Source organism: Triticum aestivum, chromosome 5B (assembly GCF_018294505.1).
Source record: "Triticum aestivum cultivar Chinese Spring chromosome 5B, IWGSC CS RefSeq v2.1, whole genome shotgun sequence".
Taxonomy (NCBI): Eukaryota; Viridiplantae; Streptophyta; class Magnoliopsida; order Poales; family Poaceae; genus Triticum; species Triticum aestivum.
The window spans coordinates 221,885,015-221,906,357 of NC_057807.1; positions in this window are offsets into that span (position 1 = coordinate 221,885,015).

Sequence of the window (21,343 nt, forward strand, 5' to 3'; positions counted from 1 at the left end):
TATGTAAAATATCGAGAAAGGTGTTAGGCAGCACCGGCTTACGTTGAGATCCCAACCAGCTTAAAGCATCAGCCGCCTCATTCTTCCTTCGATCAATGTGCTCCACTTGATAACCCTTGAAGTGACCAGCCACAGCATCTACTTCATGATCATAAGCTGCCATAAGGGGATCCTTGGAATCCCACTTGCCTGACACCTGTTGAGCCATGAGATCTGAGTCGCCTAAACACCTTACCCGGCTTAAATTCATCTCCTTGGCCATCCAGAGACCATGGAGTAAGGCCTCGTACTCAGCTGCATTGTTAGTACACAGAAACATAAGTTGGAGTACATAACAAAATTTGTCACCTCGTGGGGAAGTTAAAACAACTCCAGCCCCCGAGCCTTCTAGCTGTCTGGACCCGTCAAAATGAATAGTCCAATATGTGTTGTCTGGCTTCTCCTCAGGTGCCTGCAACTCCGTCCAATCATTGATAAAGTCTACCAAGGCCTGAGACTTAATAGCAGTACGTGGCATGTACTTCAAATCATGAGGCCCAAGCTCGGTAGCCCACTTGGCGACTCGTCCTGTGGCCTCCTTATTCTGGATGATGTCTCCCAAAGGGGCAGAACTTACCACAGTTATAGGATGACTTTGAAAGTACTGCTTCAACTTCCGATTGGCCATAAACACTCCGTAAACGAGTTTCTGCCAATGTGGATATCTTTGCTTAGACTCAATGAGAGCTGCCACGTATAACAGCAACGGCTCTTTATCAATAGGAGCTGCAAGAACCGGTGGTTCAGACAACTGTCTCTTCAAGTCTTCAAAAGCGGCATTAGCAGCATCACTCCAGACAAAAGTGTCTGTCTTCTTCATCATCCGATATAGTGGTAGGGCCTTCTCACCTAACCGGCTTATGAACCGACTTAAAGTGGCAACACGACCCGCCAGTCACTGAACATCATTGATGCACACCGGTTTAGCCAGAGTGGTAATTGCCTTAATCTTCTTCGGATTACCTTCAATGCCTCTGTTTGATACCAGAAACCCCAAAAGCTTGCCTGCAGCTACACCAAATACACACTTGGCCGGGTTAAGCATCATTTTATAAACCCGGAGATTATGGAAGGTTTCTTTCAAGTCGGATATTAAGGTTTCCTTCTCTCTGGACTTCACCACGATGTCATCTACATAAGCATGAACATTACGCCCGATTTGATCGTGTAGACAGTTCTGCACACATTGCTGATAAGTCGCCTGAGCACTCTTGAGTCCAAACGGCATAGATACATAACAGAAGGCCCCAAACGGAGTGATGAAAGCCGTCTTCTCCTGGTCCTTAACTGCCATTTTGATCTGATGATAACCAGAGTAAGCATCCAAAAAGCTCAAACATTCACAACCCACCGTAGCATCAATGATTTGATCAATACGGGGGAGAGCAAAGGGATCAGCTGGACAAGCCTTGTTTAAGTCTGTATAGTCCACACACATCTGCCAGGTGCCGTTCTTCTTGAGGACAAGCACCGGGTTAGCCAACCACTCCGGGTGAAAAACTTCAATAATAAACCCAGCCGCTAAGAGCCGGGCGACTTCCTCTCCAATAGCTTTCCGCCTCTCTTCATTAAAACGTCGAAGAAACTGCCTGACCGGCTTATACTTTGGATCAATATTGAGACTGTGCTTAGCGAGTTCCCTCGGTACACCTGGCATGTCAGAAGGTTTCCATGCAAAGATGTCCCGGTTCTCACGGATGAACTCGATGAGCGCGCTTTCCTATTTGGGATCCAAATTGCTGCTGATGCTGAATTGCTTAGAAGAGTCACCTGGGGTAAAGTCAACAAGCTTCATCTCGGCGGCCGATTTAAACTTCAACACCGGGTCATGCTCTGTTATTGGTTTCTTCATGGAGGTCATATCCGCTGGATCGACATTATCTTGATAAAATTTGAGCTCTTCCGCTGCACAGGCAGACTCAGCATAAGCCGCGTTGCCTTCTTCACATTCCAACGCTACCTTCTGACTTCCATGCATAGTGATGGTGCCCTTGTGACCCGGCATCTTGAGCTGCAAATAAACATAACACGACCGTGCCATGAACTTAGCATAAGTCGGCTGCCCAAACAGAGCATGATATGGGCTCCTGATTTTGACCACCTCAAACGTCAATTTCTCAGCCCTGGAGTCATATTCATCTCCAAAGGCCACCTCCAGCTCAATCTTACCAACTGGATAAGCCGACTTACCAGGGAGCACTCCATGGAAAACAGTGTTGGATGTCCTCAGATTCTTATCAGTTAACCCCATGCGTCGAAAGGTCTCATAACAGAGGATATTGATGCTACTACCTCCGTCCATGAGTACCTTAGTGAATTTGTATGCACCAACCTGAGGTGCTACCACCAAGGCCAACTGACCCGGATTATCGACCCGTGGAGGGTGATCTTCTCTGCTCCATACAATGGGCGAGGAACTGCCGGCTCAACAGAATTCACGGCCCTCTTATGAACCTTCTGGTTGCGTTTGCATAAGCTAGTGGTAAACACGTGGTACTGCCCACTATTCAACTACTTCAGATTGCTTTGATAACCCGACTGTTGCTGCTGCTGCTCTCCTTGCCCGGACTGCTGTTGATTATAGCCGCCTTGACGTCCCTGAAAGCCGGAACCTGAACCGCCACCCGGGCCATGAAAACCGCCAGCCCGTGAGCCGCCACCAGACCCATTATTGCCATCATAGGTGTTGGAATTCTTAAACGCTTTCATGATCGCGCAATCTTTCCTCACAGGTGTGTGGCGGGCCGCTCCCTGGTGCCGTGTCTCGGACAGGGCTCATTGAGTAGCTGCTCAACAGATGAGCCTGACCCGTCGGATCGAGGCGGCTTACCCTTACGTCTCTGATTGTTAGCTTGCGCATTGGCGTCGGCCACAAACTCCGGGTTACCATCCGCCTTACGCTTATTGCCTCCTTGATTCATCGGGTTATGCTGCTGACCCTTTCCATTGTCGTTCTTCTTTCCCTTCCCGGCCTTTTCCTCATCAGACGCGGGATCCTTGGTGCTACCAGAATCGGCATATTTGACTAAAGCTGCCATCAGCGTACCCATATCATTGCAATCACGCTTAAGGCACCCCAATTTCTGCCTCAGCGGCTCAAAACGGCAATTCTTCTCCAACATGAGGACTACAGAGCCGGCATCCATCTTGTCAGATGAATGTATTATCTCCTTGACCCGGCGTACCCAATGAGTCGTAGATTCACCTTCCTCCTGTTTACAATTTGTCAAGTCCACAATTGACATAGACTTCTTACAAGTATCTTTGAAGTTCTGGATGAAACGGGCTTTCAGTTCTGCCCATGAACCAATGGAATTGGGCGGCAAACCCTTCAACCAGGACCGGGCTGTTCCATCTAACATCATGGTGCAGTACTTAGCCATCGCCGCGTCGCTGACTTCCAATAACTCCATAGCCATCTCATAACTTTCGATCCAAGCTCCGGGCTGCAAGTCGGCCATGTAATTCGGCACCTTTCGAGGTCCCTTGAAGTCCTTGGGCAACCGCACATTATGCAAAGCCAGTACCAGACAAGGAACGCCGCTGGTTCTAGTGGCTACTCCCGTCTCAACGGAAGTCATTGGATACTCTGGGAAATCTTGATGTGCCGCCTGCTAAGCCGCTAGCTGAGCCGCCCGGTCGTTCTCCTGACGTACTCGGTCTTGCACCGGATTATAGCCACCGGGCTGGTTACGGCGTTGGGCGTTGCTTGACAAAGCTTCAGACTCCATGTGCCTGCTGTAACTCGGGCTCCAGTTCTAACGAGGCGGCGCTAACCAAGGCGGAGGAGTTGAATGAATCCTGTCCCGGCTGTAAGAATAGGTCTCTTGCTGAGCTAAGGCCATCTGGAGAAGTTCTCCGACCCTCCGGGTCTCCACTGCTTTCGGGTCATCACCGTCCATGGGAAGAGCCGCGAGACGCGCTGAAGCCGTGATTAAATTCTCCATGGGGTTGGAAAAGTGACCCGGTGGTATCGGCGAATAACGCGGCAGTGCCATGCTCACATGAGGAGGTGCCATCTCCCAAGGCTGAGCCGTCCCTCCTGTTCCGGCTGTCATAAACTGATTGGTCTCTGGCGGGTTACTTGGGCCGGCTCCGGGTGTAGCAAAAAGAACCCGAGGGTCGTAATTCGGAGGTAAACGGGACTGGGTTTTTTGATGTCTCCTCCTCATCACCTCATTGGACGCGTTTAAGCTCATCGTGAGCTGGTAAGCTTCTGACTGTAGCCGTTGCGCCCGGGCATCTAGAGCCGCCCGCTGTGTGGCTAATCTAGTGTCCTCAGCTGCCAAGGCCTCCTTGGCCTGAGCTATTTCCTCACGCACACGTGCCACCTCCGTGTCATGCTCATATTTATCCGCGGGAATAACCGTTGTGGTTAATAGGGTTGTATGCTTGTCCATGAGATCTATCAACACTTGAGCCGGCGGGCGCACAGGGCCACCTGCCCCGGCTGCTCCTTTTCCGGACATAAAGACTCCTTCCCATCTTGGCGGCTCATAGGGGTCCGGAATACTGGTGCCATCGGAATGGCCCCCGAGCACGCCGTCTTGCACTTGGTACAGCGAATATGTTGAGCCGGCGGACGAATCACCGTCTGAGAGGACGACCGTCTCACCACCATCTCCAGATCCTTCAGAGAGTTCCTCTCCATGGATGCAGCCCATGAAGGCACGCTTCATAACAGGTTGAATTCGGGTCTTCCTCGCACGCTGAGCCGTCTCTACAAGGTCGGTGCAGTTGTCCGGCTCAGGGCCCGGCTCACCGATCCGGCCGATGAAGACGTGGATTCCGCCGAAGGGGACAGGTACCCGTACTCAATTGAGACGGCATCGGGACCCCAGCCTTCGTCGTCGATGTAGATCTTGCCGCGACGACTCTTGGTCATCCGGCCCACTACCTATCCCTTGAGCCCTTCGAAGTTGCCCTTCAAGAACTCAAATCCACCGTTTATTGGCCCCACGGTGGGCGCCAACTGTCGTGGAATTGTCACGTCAGATGTCCTCATGAAAGGACTTAGTAGTGGAGCCATCGCAACTAGGAAGCTTGAAGGGGTTTAATCGGGACAAGGGACACGAGAGGTTTTTATACTAGTTCGGCCCCTTACGGTGAAGGTAAGGCCTACGTCTAGTTGGGTTGGTATTGATGTTTCGATGACCAGGGAGCGAGATACGCTATGCCTGGTTCTCGATGAGTTGTTTCTTGCTCTAAGCCGCCAGCAGGTCGTCCCCTTATATACACGGGTTGACGCCCTCTAGCTTACAAAGTCCCGGCCGGCTTATAAACAGTGTCCAGCTCGGCGACTAGTTAAATCTACCTTATGATACAAGTCAATCCATTATGGCGGTTTACTACAACGGGCCTTAAGTCGCCTGTGGGCCTTAAGCCCTTTATTGAACCGCCATCTTCATGCTTGGTCTTGGGCTTCTTTCTGGTGAGTCTTCTTTGCATAACCCGGCCCCTCCTGGTGGCTTACACAAATAGTTATATCCCCAACAGCATGGTACTTCTGTACTACGATTGCCAATTCCGCAAAGTGTACTACGTCACGGCGGCTTATAGCATTAAGGAGTCCTTTGTCTGTGCAGTTTTTGGAGAAGAATGAGACTACGTCCTCCTTGCGGCAGTCCTTGACCTTGTTAAGTGCAAGGAGGAATCTGGCCTAGTAGCAATGTACAGTCTCCTGGGGCTCTTGCCTGATGCGGGAGAGACGGTTTAAGTCCAGGTGGGTGTTGTTAGCTGAATCCGGATTCTAATCCGATCTAACACCCAGGGGCGTGGGAGGTTCCAAGCCTGACAGCTCGGGATGCGGAGTGCTGCCCAATTTCTTCGGCCCAATGCCCGATTCTAAGTCCGGGACCCGGGTCGTGTCTTCCATTGAGCACGTGTTCGGCTCAAGGGGTTCGGTGATCCAGACATAATTTGTCCTCAAAGTTGAGGGGCAATCCGTGTGTGGTTCCTCCACTACCGCTATCTCATGGGTGGTCGGCGGGGATCTGATGTCCCTTTGGTCGGGTTTAAGCCCGGTCCGGTCATAGTCTGTAGCGACTCCCAGAGTGGCGATGCGATCCAAGAGCTCATTAAGGGAGGAGAGCTCCATCGGATCCATATGTTCGGCGAGTTCCGAACTAACGCGAAGGTTAAGCTTGATGACCCGAGAGGCCATCGTCGGTGCAACCGCCGATGGGGCAGCCATGATAAAGCTGCCAAGTCAGAGAGTTTGGCCTACAGCCAGAGCTCCCCCCGAGGTGATGTTGTCCTTGATGACAAGACGAGCCATCGATCCTTGCGGCGACGACACAGAGGAACTCTCAATGAAAGCACCAATGTCCGTGTCAAAACCGGCGGATCTCGGGTAGGGGGTCCCGATCTGTGCGTCTAGGCTGATGGTAACAGGAAGCAAGGGACACAGTGTTTACCTAGGTTCGGGCCCTCTCGATGGAGGTAAAACCCTACTTGTTGCTTGATTAATATTGAAGATATGAGTAGTACAAGAGTAGATCTACCACGAGATCATAGAGGCTAAACCCTAAGAGCTAGCCTATGATGGTATGATTGTAATTGTGATCGGCCTTCTAAGGACCAACCTCTTCGGTTTATATAGACACCAGAGGGCACTAGGGTTTACATGGAGCCGTTTACAAGGAAGGAAACACAATATTCGGATCGCCAAGCTTGTCTTCCACGCAAAGGAGAGTCCCATACGGACACGGGCCGAAGTCTTGAGTCTTCTATCTTCACGCTTCAATAGTCCGGACGATGTATACAGTCCAGCTGTCCAGATACCACCTAATCCAGGACTCCCTCAATGGCATCAGAAGTACCACTTAACGATATTATCAACAACAGGGACACCACTGACCGCATAGCTAAATGGGCCATTGAACTCTTACCGTTTGAAATAGTATACAAGCCATGCCGGGCCATTAAATCCTAAGTGTTGGCCGACTTTGTCGCTGAATGGACGGAAGCCAAACTCCATAAAGAGTGTAGTTCATACTCCAATTGGATTATGTACTTCGACGGCTCCAAAATGCTCGCCGAACTAGGGGCCAGCATCATCCTAACATCTCCCACTGGGGATACAGTCCCCTATGTATTAAAAATTATGTATACAGACTCCAACAATGCAGCCAAATATGAGGCGCTTCTACCTCAGAAGGAACGAGATGAAGCATGCCCTCTCCCCTTGGCTGGGGTTGGGGAAATTCTCTACCAATGCACCATCGCCTGTAGAAGCTAATCCTACCTGTACGGAGACTAGATACGTGGGGGAATATATCCTTGCGTCTCGAAACGATTGAGATGAAGATGGGATACAGAACAACTTTGCCAATCCTCCTCTTGAGGACCATGAGGACGCGAGGAGGAGCCAGGGGCACTAGCCATGGTTTGAGCTTTTTTCGTGGTTTGCTCTGTTGCTCTTGGGGCGATGTGGGATGGCATTTGGGGATCTAACCTCATTATATAAATGCAGCCCGTGCCTATTAAAGGGTTAAAATGTAAAAAGGTAATGGACAGTTCACATTAGCTCAGACCCATGGAAATCGAGGCGATGACAGGAACGAATCATAAAGATTGGACATAGAAGCCGATGTCAGACTATCGTCAATTCGGAGTATGGTGGAGAACCCGCCTTGCGAAGCCGAAGACTTATATCCGCATACTACATCGTCATTGAAGGCAAGTTTGGAGGCTACTAAGGGAGTCCTGGATTCAGAGGTCCTCAGGTGTCCGGCCCACGAATATGGGCCGGGTTGAATGGGCCGTACAAGATCAAGCTGAAGACCATCCTCCGTGTCCGGGTGGGACTTCTCCATACGTGAACGACAAGATTAGAGTCCAGGTGTATCGTTTCCTTCCCTGATGAACCAAGCTTGTACAAACTCTAGGTCCCTCCGGTGTGTATATAAACTGGAGGGATTAGTCCGTAGAGGCTATCCTCATTACCATCATTGGAATATTCATAGGCTAGACCTCTAGGGTTTAGCCACAACGATCTTGAGGTAGATCAACTCTTGTAATCTCTATACTCTTCGAATATAAGCATGCAGGAGTAGGGTTTTACCTCCTTTAAGAGGGCCCAAACCTGGGTAACATTGTGTCCCCTGGTCCCCTGTTACCATCGATCCTTAGACGCACAACTTGGGCCCCCCTACTCGAGATCCGCCAGTTTTGACACCGACAGTCTCATGCTTCACCAACCGATGCTCGACATGTCGCAAAGCTAAGTCAAAAGCTCAATCCCATGGCCTCTATATGCCACTTCCAATTCCATATCACCCATGGGAAGATATTAGCATGGATTTTGTGCTTGGTTTGCCTAGAACAAGAATTGGCAAAGATTCTGTGTTTGTTGTTGTGGGCCGATTCTCTAAGATGGCTCATTTTATCCCATGCAACAAGATAGACGATGCTTCACATATTGCAAATCTTTTTTGTAGGAGTGCCAAAGAGTATTATCTCGGACCACAACGTCAAGTTTTTGAGATATTTTTGGAAGACCTTATGCGCCAAGCTTGGAATCAAGCTCTTGTTCTCCTCGGCGTACCATCCTCAAACCGACGGCCAAACGGAGGTGACGAACCGAACACTCTCCACTCTACTATGTGTGTTGATCAAGAGGAACATCAAGGAGTGGGAGGAGTATCTACCCATCTCCGAGTACGCCTACAACCGAGCAAGACATTTAACTACCGACAAGTCCCCCTTCAAGGTCGTCTATGGTTTGAAACCATAGTCCCCATTGGACATTCTTCATCTACCACTACAAGAGCACATCAACATGGACGCGAGTGCACAAGTGAGCTACCTCAAGAAGATTCATGAAGACACAAGGCACACCATCGGGCGCGAAGAACAACGACTCATGACCAAGCTCAACATCAACAAGCAACCCATGATATTCAACATTGTAGATCTCGTGTGGCTACACCTTCGCAAGGAACGCTTCCCAAATGAATGCAAGTCCAAGCTTCCACCTCGCGCCGATGGACCCTTCAAGGTGCTAGCACACTACAACAACAATGCATACAAGATCGATCTCCCACGCGACAAGTACAACGTGAGCGACGTCCTCAACATCAAGGATCTCTCTCCCTACCATGGTGATGAGGCTTTTGATCTGAGGTCGGATCTTTCCCAAGGGGGGAGATGATGCGGAGCATCCCAAGGTCATCCCCATGGACCTACCTACGTATCCCACAACACCATTTGGACCAATGACAAGAGCTCGAGCGAAGGCTGTCGAAGATAAGGTGAACTCGCTCCTCTCCGAACTACCACTCTCTACCTATGAGACATGGCTGCTATCTCAAGCGGAGACCATATGCGTGATCAGGTACTTGGAAGAAGGCCATGGAACAACTACACCCAACGGCCAAGACGGCGTGGTCACCAAGTACAAGGAGCGAGAAGAAAAGCAGCCTGGAAGTCTCCAGCCGTCGGACGACTGACCCCAACCGAATGACCGACGCCTGAAGCTTCAACCAGCCGGACAAGCCCGTGCCAGCGAACACTACAGCGGCCGGACGTCTGACGTTCGTTGGACAACCGACATCTCCCAGCACCCGGACGACTGAGCACCACCGAACAACCGGCACCACCACAGCCGAGGCAAAACATCGGAAGTATGGAAGCCCCCGGACGACCGACGCACCTGATGGCCAACCGCGACCGGACGTCTAACAAAGCCCCAATAGAGCGAAATCATCGGAAGTCCGACCCTTCCCGGACGTCCGATCCCCCGCGAGCCTCCGGAAGACCTATGATGGTCGGACGTCCGATGCTTGTGTGCCAGCCATGTGTTGGGCCGAAGCCCACTTACCCTTTCATGACACTACACTATAAATAGACCTCCTCCTCCCTCTTTTTAGGGTTAGCAATGGTTTAGCTCATTTGTGAGTTAGAGCTTTGCTCATCCATCCGGATCTACTCCACCGAGAGAGACCGCGACCTCTACGGAGAAGATCCATCTTGGATTCAACACCCCTCACGGGAAGACCCTCAAGACCTCCTTACGGAGAAGAAATTGCTGCTTGTATTGTCCTTTGTTCATCGTGGATCGTGTATCTATTTGTGTTTCGAGGATCTAGCACATGTATAATCGAATCTGGTTGGTTTGAGTGATTTCTCTCCTTGTTTTTCCCTCGTGTTCTTCGTGTCCTTGGTTAGATCTACTCCAGTCATGAAAGATCGGGCATCTCGGGTTCTACCCTACATCAGTTTACCTCATGACCAACCTAGTTTTTTTTCTTTCTAAAAATGGCTAGCCCAGCTTTTTTGTTTTTTTAGAATACCCAATGGAGGCCTACTTGCTTTTCTACGCCGTGCAGGGCTAGAAATCTTTCAAGACGAGCAGGGATTCATTCGTCTTCCCCAGAAAATGGGCTATAAGTAATAAGAATGGATTGTAAATTGAAAAAATACAGCAAATATGCAATTAGTTTCAAATTACTTGTTTCCTTCAGTTTTTGATATTTTAAATTTCATTGTTTTTGTGCGGGTAAAATTTCATTGGATTTTAAATTAAGGTATGTTAATTCTAAATTGATTTGAATCTAGATAGAAATTTACGTTGTTTGCGACAAGTTTGAAGACTGACTTATGGGTCTACTATGTTGACGTGTACGTAGCAGTGACTATTGGTTGTTAATCCAATGGTTGTGCTACTTCTTTAATATCTAATCTTCTTAGTCGGCGTTTTGGGAATAGGGGTCCCCAGACTTGCCTGCCTGCGGCCTGCAGCGTGGCTCACCAGCGGCCCAGTACGGCCCGTCTTCATCAACCCAAGTTCAAGACCCTCGTGAGGGGCCAAGCCTCGTGGAGCGAACGACACAAGGCCTCCTCAGGGGCGGCCTCACCAGGCAGGCTCGCGAGGAGGCGGAGAGATCAAGGCGAGGGGTACCTCGTGAGGTGCCCATGATGCAAGCCATGATGATCAAGACCAGGCGGGCACCAGGCGGGCCCCAGCCTGTGCGGTGTCCTCGTTTCCTCTTTGGTGCAAAGGGGGCAAGCGCAGGCGCGGCGTACCAAGGCATCAAGCAAAGGTTTCCATATTGGTGCAACGAGACCAAGACCTGCAGGACTGCAGGACGGAGGTCACCGTGGAGCCCAAGACGGCGTCATCGCCAGTGCCTTTCGCAGTCGAAGACCACCTTTAGTCAGGATAGCTTGTACTAGTTGTCCCCTTTTGAAATGGCTGTTGTTGGCTCCCTTCCCGCTCAATATTTGGGAAGAGAACCATGGCCTCTATAAATAGAGATAGCCACCACAGTAGAAGGCATCTCATCTAGAACCAACAGAGACGGATCAACTCCACTCCAAGCACACCTGATGCAGAGCATCCTACGGTCATCACCATGTCAAGAGTCCGTTTGGCAAGTGACACGTGCGACCTCTACTTCTCATACATAAAGGTGAATCTTATCCATTACACGTGCTCACTTAACCCCTTCGAGGATGGTGTACTACTTGACACTTCTCCCGTGTGCATGCATAGGTATTGTCGGAGCTTCACGGATGTCAAGGAGGAGTGCAAGCGCCAAGGAACGACTACACCATCCGCTAGGGAGGCATGGAAGCGAAGACGGAAGAAGAAGGTGCTGCGGAGTCTACAGCGACCAGACGACCGGAAGCCTAGGTACGTCCGACCCACTACAGCGCCCGGACGATCGGCGTCCACCGGACGTCCGCTACCTGACGCATCCCAGAATCCAGCCGACGAGATCTACAGCGACCGGATGACCGACCAAGACCGGATGTCCGACACCTCCCAGGCCACAGACGACCAAGCGCCTCCGGACGACCAGTGCCACAGCGACAGAATGATATTTAGACGTCCGGACCGTCCCGAGCTTCCGGACGTCTGACCCCTACCCGACGTCCGACGCCTGTGTGTGCATCCGCGGGCCTTTGGCCTTGTATCCCTCTCCCACTTACCCCTTGGTGGCTTAGAATATAAATAGACCACCTCCACCTCCTTTCTAGGGTTAGCAAAGTGATAGCTCATTTGTATGTGAGCTTTGCTCCTACCTATCTCTACTCCTGAGAGAGAGAGAGAGAGAGAGAGAAACCACTACTTCATCGGAGGCCGAGACCTCCATCTAGGAGAAGATCTTGCGGGATATCATCAAGACCCCCTCGTGGGAAGATCCGTCTTGGATATCATCAAGACCTCAACTCCTCCAAAGGATTGGGATGAACTCTACCTTGAATCTTTCCTTTTGTTGTTCATGTACCCTTGTGGATCTTGTGTGTTTGATTGTCTAGTGGATGTATAATTGGACTTGTTCTTGAGTGTTTCCCCTTGTGATTTCTCCCCGTTCTTCCACGTGTTCTTCGTGTTCTTCAAGGGATCCCACTCCAAACGTGAAAGATCGGCCTACACCGGGTTAGCCCCGTATCATATGGTATCATGAGCCACGTTTATCACGTATTTGGAGTCCCTCCCACCATTTTCTAGCCTTCTTTTGCTTGTCCTAAAATTCGAAAATCCACACCAAAAATAGCCCCAATTTTTTTTGTGATTTGTTGGTTTGATGATGTTTTGTTGATTTTGATCCATGGATTTGCTTGGTTTCGAGTGGATCTAGCATTTCCCCAAGTTTCCCCATCTTCCATCCACGAAATCTCATCAATTTTGACCCCGAAATCTTCATTTTCCGCCCAAAATCACGCCCCGGATCTCGGATCTCGCATTGACCCCGACCCACCGGACGACCGGCGTTTTACGGACGTCCGGACCCCCACGAAGCACCGGACGTCCGACCTTTCCCGGACGACCGGAACCCCAAACCCAAGCTGAATTTACGGATTTCCGACCCGACCGGACGTCCGGCGACCGGACATCCGTCCATTTACGGACGTCCGTAACCTGTAGTTTCCCACTTCGGCTGATTTTTGTTTTGTCCATAACTAATTCATCTGAACTCCGATTTTGACGTTCTTTAGCTCGTTTTGAAGCTCTTGACATCCCCCTTCTCACAAAAATACCACCAACACCATTTGAATCGATCAAATTTTCGAAAATTTGGCAAGTTTGCCTAGGCCTTCCACCATATCATCTGCATAGCCACCACCGACTTCCGTAACATAACCCATTTTGTTCACCATAGCATTAGTGGTTGCTTGAGCAGTGATTCGAGTCTCCTAAGGTGTTTAGGCTACTTAGGGACGGTTGTTCCTTATTCAACCACCACCACCGCTTTCCGCTACAACCATTTGACATTTGCCTTTGAGATTTTGAGTTTGCGGTTTTTCCGTTTCCTAGGGTGTTTCGGCTAACTAGGAACGGGTTGACTTCGGCAACACCGGCTCTCATCATCACCAAGGACGGTAACCTCGACGACACCATTGTATATTACCCTTGCAATTGCATTGTTAACCCCTAGCCCATTTTGCGTTACTTGCCTATCGAGACTAGCCATTTGAGTATTGTCGGCAACGTTACTTGTGTACATTAGTGATCATACTTCCCATAGAATACATACCATATCATCGTGGTGCATATATTGGTATCATATCTTGTGTCACAAGTTTGTTCCCCCCTATATACAATTGCTATCTTGGTTTGTGCAAAGTGGCCACACAAAAAAAAGAGAATAAGCTTTTATGCAAAGAAAAAAAGAGCAAAGAGCTTGTAAGCAATATCCATAGCATCAAAATATATCATATGGTATCATACTTGATCATCTTGGATCATTGTGTGAGAAACACCGGGAACCATACATATATAGCATACTTGGGATAGAAAATTTATCCATTTTGCATCTTATAGGTTGTGCACAAGTGTAGTATCCGCCTATTGAGCAATCGTGCTAGCGTCTCTCTTGAGTTGTGCAACACGAGCGTTTTCCGTGGATTCCACATTTTGTGCTCATTCCTTGGTTGCATGACCCCATTTATCTATCCGTGTGTGTGTTTCCATGTGCCACATATTGCTATTGGTCTACTTGTTTCGCTTGCGCCTTTGTGAATCTCTTTCAACATTATTGACTCTTGCTAACATTTTGCATCAATTTTTTGTGCCACTATCCTCACCGAGCTCTACCATAAGCTTTACTTGATAGGTGTGAGTGAACAAGTCCGGTACCAATTCCACGATTCTTTCATTTCACATTGAGTGAAAACGGGATACATCGTCAACTTCTGGAAAAGGTAACTTGGTATTGTTTATCTCATTTCCTACTCACCTCTACTCGAGTCTTGTGATGGATAGGCAAGGCATTTCACCTTCGGTCTACAACAACAACGACGAGTTCGATGCCACGAGAAACAACTCCGACGCCAATATGCAAGCTCAAATGGAGGAGATCAAAGCCCTCATCAAGTCCTACAAGCGATCTTCCTCATCTTCGAGAAGATGCTCAAGAGCACATGCTTCTGAGCTACCATCTCCGGCAAGATCACATCGGCATCGACACCATCACCAACAAGAACGTGAAGGTCAAGAGCTCAACACCAACAACCTCTCAACGACTTCACCATCTCCCTTGGCATCTTGACCAAGCGACTTCAAGGCATGTTCGCCTACGGACATACGGCATCTTCGCCAACAAGAACCTCAAGGCTACGCTCAAGAGAAGCTCCCCAAGCTCAAGTCCGCGACTTCCACGAGTTACTACGACCTCGACACTAACAATGAGATTCCTTTCTATGATACTCAAGAACCCGAGGAGTATCTCGAGTGGGAGCGTTTGATGGACGACTACCTCAAGCTACATCAAGTTCGTCCCGAAGATCAAGTGAAGTGCGCCACAAGAAACTTCCACGACTACGCATCGGCATGGTGGCTTCACACACGTTCGGAGTACTACGACATGAGTTGGCCCAAGACGAAGAGAGCTTTGCGGCGAGAGTTTGTGCCTCCAACCAACACAGAACAACTTCGACGCCAATTGGAGAACACCATCCAAGGATCCAAGTCCATCGACGCGTACTTCAAGGAGATGAAGATTGCCTTGCGATGAGCCGGCGTGGAAGACCCCATTTCGATGAAGTTCCACTTCATGATGGGATTTCACAAAGACATCTCCAAGACTATCTTCCTCGAGAACTACAAGTCCATCGACGACTACTACATTGGTGCTCTCAAGGAGTAACAAGAACTCATGGAGGCCAAGGCTTCTCCACCCCAAGCAAACTTCGCGGTGACCAAGCTCCATGAGAACGAGCATGAGGATAGTACCACCAAGATGTCCAAGCCCGACGAGCTCCAAGACGATGCTCCCAAGTTCGACTTCACCGCCACCCCTCTTTGTGGCATTGATGGTGCTGAGTCTACCACGACTCTTTTTCAAGACGGTGCGGCGACGAGTACGACTACGGAGACCCTCAAGGACCAAGCTTCGGAGGTGAGCGACAAGGTGGCGAGCAAGGATGATGCTTCCATCTTTGGAGGCGAGAGTGATGATGTGCCATCTTCGGCCTTCATCCACGGTGATAGTGATGAGATGATCGAGCATGGGATTTTCCCTTCGGTCATGGAGGAGAGTGATGATGTGCCATCTTCGGCCTTCATCCACGGCGACGACGACGAGATGGTTAAGCATGGGATTCTCCCTTCGACCACGGTGACATATGATGACTTCAGTGACTTTTGCCACCATATTGAGAGTGAGAGTGACTTCACCACTAGCCCCATATATGCCGAGTTGCCCCCAATTCCCATGTGAGGAGTGCCACAACACCCACCACTTGAGTGAGATGAGTGACTCCACCATCTGTGACTTTGAGTGCACCTACTTTGAGGGAGTGAGTGAACCACCACATAGAGAGAGTGAAATAGTTGATAGGTCTCGTGAGGCCATTTGCATTTCTAACAACTTGACCTCTACCTCTATTGTGTCTTCTCATTTGCTTCTAGGTCCCATTTATGATGACGCGCTGATCCTCGACGACTTCGTCCTCCCTTTGGACAAGACGATGGCCATGGTGGAATATGATGCACCCCCCACATGGTTCCATCAAGATGAAGATGACCACCATTTGGTCTTTCCCACCTCACCTAAAACCACTTGAGTGGAATGACAAAGGTAACATAGGTGACGATGATGCTCTAGTCCCACTAGTGGACATTCTTGACATTGATTGCTTGCATGATGTTGATCCACCTAGTTCCATGCTTCATGCTAATATGATTTCCCCATGTGATGATTTTCCCATTTATGATGAGTATGATGATTCTTATGTGGAGTCTATTAGTAGTGATGCCATGTTACATAGGATTTCTTGTGACAATTCTTTAGGTCACATCATGTTTGATAATCCGCTTGACTTGTCATATGCTATGCATGAGATCCACCATATGTCTTATTTGCAATCTCTTCATAGTGACTATGCATATGCCATTAAAATAAACCCAATTTGCACTTATGGCATAGATGACAAGCCCATGGTTATTGGCATTTGTTTTTCTTGTCATGATATTGATATGCATCATTTATCTCATATGCCATGCCATGACCACCTAGCTTCGGATATACATTGTTTTGGATGTTGTCCATTTTCTCAATGTGATGTTTCCGATATTGCTCATGAGGAGACCCCCATAGTTTCCTCATGCATTTTAGGAGATTTTGATCCATCACATTCATTGCATGATCCCAATATTTGTGTGCACCATATGCTCCCCATGAATGAAAATGCTATTGATGTGCCATATAATTGTATGCTCAATTTGCACCCCCATCGTGTCATACATAACAACTATTCTTTCATGATGGATGACATGTTCTTATACCAAGAATCAAATTTCTTTGAGCATTTCTTATCTTGTGCTAACTCACATGTGCACATACACATCATGATGGATGATGTGTACATTTACCACGCGCACAATTTCTTTGGTTTGTGTCTATTTTGTGTAGGTACCCAGGAATACTTGTCAACCTCGCAATCCCACGAGTTGACATAACGAGCTCTAGAGAGGAACGATGATTTGGGATCCCATGGATTGTCTTTCCCACCGCTCTCTTCGCGCAAAGACTTCGCGCATTTCTTCTACATGGCCCTCACTTGGCTATGGGTTGTTGTTCATTACATATTATATGCCCATCTTGCCATGTTCACTTTGCATGATGTGCCCATTCCTATGCCTTTGCCATGCATTTGTGACCCATGCTTTGCATTACACATGATGATTGATTCTAGCACTCGTATGTGTATTTGCAAGCTTGGTGGAGATATTGTTTGTTCTTGCCATGTTTACTTTGTGCCCAATGCTTATGGTCATGCTATGATCTTGCTTCGTGTTCGTTCTTGTGATATGTCATGTGGATTGCCTATGCCTATTATTTGCTCACATGACATGATTGCCATGATTTCCCCTAGTGTGTCGCATCTTCGCTCCACTAGTTTGCACAACTTGATTACTATGCTTGCTTATGTTGCATCACCATTTCATGCGGTTGATGACAACCATCTATATGCTTTGCACATGATTCATGTTGCTTCTTGTCATATATCTCCATGTGTTGCCTCTCTCATGCTAGATTTGCCATGTATTGCATGCAACAATGATTCTCTTCTTGCTCATGAGATTGCCCCCATAGCATTCTCGCATATGTTTGGAGCTTTTGACACATTTGTTGTGAAGCATGCTTACCTTACTTCTTTGCACCATATACCTAGTGCCATGAGTATAGCCATTGTTGCATCCTATTACTCATGCGCCTTTTCTTCTAATGGCTATGTGCAAGTGAAGAGAACGATCATGATGGATGATGTGTTTATATACCATGCGCATACGTTCTTTGTTTTGTTGTGTGCATGTGTAGGATACTTGGACTTTGTGTCGACTTCCACTTCACGTGAGTTGACCATTCGAGCTCTTGAGAGCGAGCCTCATATATTCTACCACGACTCGCTTCTACACCACATTCCCTACCACTTCGGCATTGTGAAGAATGCACAAGGACACACTTTCAAGGTGACATCCTTCTTGATCTTGGATATTGTGGATCATACTTCATGTGTTGCTTGCACCATTTGCACGCATGTTCGAGATATTGCTTTCAACCATGTTTGCCACATTTCCATGCTCCATGACATATATACCTTGTGTGTTGCATTCAATTCTTGGACTACTTGCTACTATCATATGGTTGGTTGCACCAACATCATTTCTTCACATATGCCATGTTCCTTTACTTGTCACATGATTCACTTGATTGCCTCACACATGATGAACAATTGCTCTTTCTATTGTGTTGAGTGACACACTATATTCACTACACCCTATGCGCATTATGCTTGGATTGTCCTGCACTTGACCCATGTATTTAGACATCTCATCTTATTTGGTGTTGTGAATGATTCCTATGCCTACCATCGACCATTTGTCGAGTGCTTTATGCATGCTTGCTATGACCTTGAGGTAGATGCTTATGCTCTTGTCACACATATTTGCATCCCTACCTCACATTTACATGCTTGTCCCCATGATATCTTTGCTTGTGCTCAATTTATGTGCTTACATGCCATGTCACAACCCTTTGTCAAACCATATGCTATGCTTGATGACAACACTTGTTTGGTGAATCACCTCTTGAATGCTTGGTTTTGCACTAATGCTAACCACATTTGTTTTTCCAAGTGTTTGTTGTATTTGCTCATCTTGGAGGAATCACAAGACGGTGGGACATTGGAGAGTGCCCATTTCGAGTTACTAGATGATGAGTGCTTGGTGATCGACCACTTCGACACGGCACCACCATCTCTTTCCCATGGTGATTTGGTTTTCGATCCGAGGTCGGATCTTTTCCAAGGGGGAGGGGATGATGCGGAGCATCCTACAGTCATCACCATGTCAAGAGTCCGTTTGGCAAGTGACACGTGCGACCTCTACTTCTCATACATAAAGGTGAATCTTCTCCATTACACGTGCTCACTTGACCCCTTCGAGGATGGTGTACTACTTGACACTTCTCCCGTGTGCATGCATAGGTATTGTCGGAGCTTCACGGATGTCAAGGAGGAGTGCAAGCGCCAAGGAACGACTACACCATCCACGAGGGAGGCAGGGAAGCGAAGACGGAAGAAGAAGGTGCTGCGGAGTCTACAGCGACCGGACGACCGGACGACCGGAAGCTTCCGGACGTCCGATCCTCTACAGTATCCGGACGATCGGCGTCCACCGGACGTCCGCTACCTGAGGCATCCCAGAGTCCAGCCGACGAGATCTACAGCGAGAGAGAGACCACTACTTCATCGGAGGCCAAGACCTCCATCTAGGAGAAGATTCTGCGGGATATCATCAAGACCCCCTCGTGGGAAGATCCGTCGAGGATATCATCAAGACCTCAACTCCTCCAAAGGATTGGGATGAACTCTACCTTGTATCTTTCCTTTTGTTGTTCATGTACCCTTGTGGATCTTGTGTGTTTGATTGTCTAGTGGATGTGTGATTGGACTTGTTCTTGAGTGTTTCCCCTTGTGATTTCTCCCCGTTCTTCCCCGTGTTCTTCATGTTCTTCGAGGGATCCCACCCCAAACGTGAAAGATCGGCCTACACCGGGTTAGCCCCGTATCAACACCACCACAAGAACACCTCTCCTCGCAAGGCTATTCTTCCTCTGTACTATTCATCATCAGCCCAAGAGGCAATCCACCACACCACACACTGGATTAGGGTATTACACCACAATGGTGGCCCAAACCAGTATAGACCTCGTGTCTCTTGTGTTGTTCATCGCGCTAGATTAGAATCGCGGCGAGGTTCTGGGCGTGTTTCGGTAGGGAGAAGATCTTCGTGCGCACCCCAGAGTTCGAGCCTTAAGGGTTTTGCTGGAACCCGATATCCAATATTTGGCGCGCCAGGTAGGGGTGCACCGAAATCTTCTTTCCGCCAATCTGTGTTCCGCTGCTTCATCGCATCCATGTCCGGTGACCCGATGACCGACGCCGACCGCTGGACGGCATGGCCATTCCATGCCGCGCCGCCTGCCCAAGGAGACCTCAACCCCGTGCCTCAGGCAGCCCGCGCTCCGTAGAATGCTGCAGGGCGCGGGTGACGCGGTCAAGCACTGCCTGCACTCACTCCACGGTAGGTGCGATCAGCCGCAAGTGCCTCAAACCATGCCGCAGCCACGGCGCCACACACCCGACGGGAAGAAGCGAACATGAGGGCCGCACTCACTATGGCTCGGGAACTGCTGTGGTGCAGTTTGCAGGAGAGCAGCCGAGATGTGCTGCTGGAGCGCGTTGCCGAGCTCCTGGATGCCGCTGCTCTCCCTTCTGTGTCCAGCTTCCACCCCAGGCCATGGTCGGATCGCGCGGCGGGCCCATCCACGCCCGCGCACCCTCAGGCACGCCCCAAGGCTTCATCGACACCAGCTCAACCATCGGCACCGGGCGTCAGACTACACCAGCACCACCCCCGGTAAGCGAGGGCGTGCGCATCGCCGCCTACGTCACGGGCGGGCCGCCGCCGTACCATCCCCAAGACAGCGTGCTAGGCCAAGCCACATGGAGCATGGGGCACTATGGCGAAGCCTTCGGGGCGGCGACCTCGGAGGCTTATGTGCCCCACATGGTGGATCGGCAGTGCGCGCTGGAAGACGACCCTGGCTCATTTCTCGAGTCAAGCTGGGAGGAAGAGACGCCAGAAGCCGAGGCGTGTTGGGAGCCCCAAGGAAGCCTCAGCAACCGCGCTGGCAGCAGCAGCTATCAGGTACCACTAATCCCTCAGGAGCAAGCTTATGCTAACCATGGGTCGCAGGGAGTTCAGGTCACTGCAGTGGAAGGCTGCCCTAGCTCAGCGGCCTCCCTTTCAATGGGAGGAGCGCACTGGGGGCTGTAGGAGAGGGGTCGGGAGCCAGGCCCCTCCCCACGGCGCACGGAGCAAGGTGTTTCCCAGATATAGGCCCTCTGCCAGGGAGGTGCTGCAAAGCCTGCCCCCGGCAGAGGACCCGTGGTCGCCGGGGGAACCGCTGGCGTCCCCTTTACCTCATTGGCATTATCCTTGGTTTCCGGTCGCCGTCAATGGTGGTCGAGGGTGGCGCAAGGCAGGCCCCTTGTCTGGCGATATGAAGCAAGGCCGTTACCTATGAAGAAGCCCCAGTGCCTGTGAAGCTCGCTGCCGGTGACACTCTTACGTAATAATGAGTTGGGGCTGTACACGCCCCGGAGTCTCCGAAGAGCCGCCCTCGTGCCTCGGGGGCTCCCTCTCATGCCCAGTGGCAGCACTTAGCTCCGTGTTCGTGAGAAGACGTCGAAGACTAGACTAGGTGCCGGACGTGGCCTTTTGCTTTTTGCCTCCCTTTCTATGGTCGAGCTTCCTTGCTTCGGATTTAAGTTGAAGTTGAAT